Source organism: Tenrec ecaudatus, chromosome 1 (assembly GCF_050624435.1).
Source record: "Tenrec ecaudatus isolate mTenEca1 chromosome 1, mTenEca1.hap1, whole genome shotgun sequence".
Lineage (NCBI taxonomy): Eukaryota > Metazoa > Chordata > Mammalia > Afrosoricida > Tenrecidae > Tenrec > Tenrec ecaudatus.
In genome coordinates this window covers 105,117,947-105,118,766 of record NC_134530.1, presented here as the reverse complement: position 1 = coordinate 105,118,766, position 820 = coordinate 105,117,947, and positions in this window count along the sequence as shown.

The window sequence follows — 820 nt, the reverse complement described above, 5'->3', positions numbered from 1 at the left end:
CTCTTCGAGTGAGGTTTTTCTCTGTTTTACTTTATTATTTTTGTTGCTGTTGTTTTTGTATGTTTTCTGTATATGAAATCCAGGATAGCTAAATCTATAGAGACAGTCACTGGATTAATAGTTTCTTGAGGGTATGACAGGAAGATTCGGAAGAAATGACGATCCAGTAACAATTAATACAAGAGGAAAGATACTGATATAAAATGGATCAAAAGGGAGAACAAATAATGTGTTAACTTTTATAGCAACCACATTGGTATTAATTCACTCTTCAATGCACATACCTTGCAAATGGATATTTGACTTTAACTCCAATCCATAGCTTTCCATGTCAGAAATCAGCTCTAATACAGTTCCCTTTTCCAATCTTTGGATCACACAGGCTGACATGCTTCTTCCATGCAGACTTAACTGACAATTTAGATGGCCGCTTGTTTTAATACAAACCTTTAAAAGCCCAGATGCCATTCTTTCTGATAGCCAGGCACCATCTGATTTTTGCAACTCTTTGCTAAAGAAGCTTGGGACGAATTCTTGAATAGTTCAAAGTATTATATCTTAGCCCTCCCCCTGCCATTTCTGTCCAATGTGCTTCTCTCAAATGTCTCCAGTTACATATAATAATAACACAAGTTTCTGACCTATAGTGATGACAGTATCCATTGTGATGTCATCCAGTACTTCATGAATTTTTCTGGCTACAGCTTAAAGGCACTTCAGGTTTGTGGAGTTAAGCCTACTGCACTATCAAAATATGTGACCAAAGGATTACAGTCTGACTTCCTGTTACTTTCTGTCTATATCACTGCCTTAAGTAGCA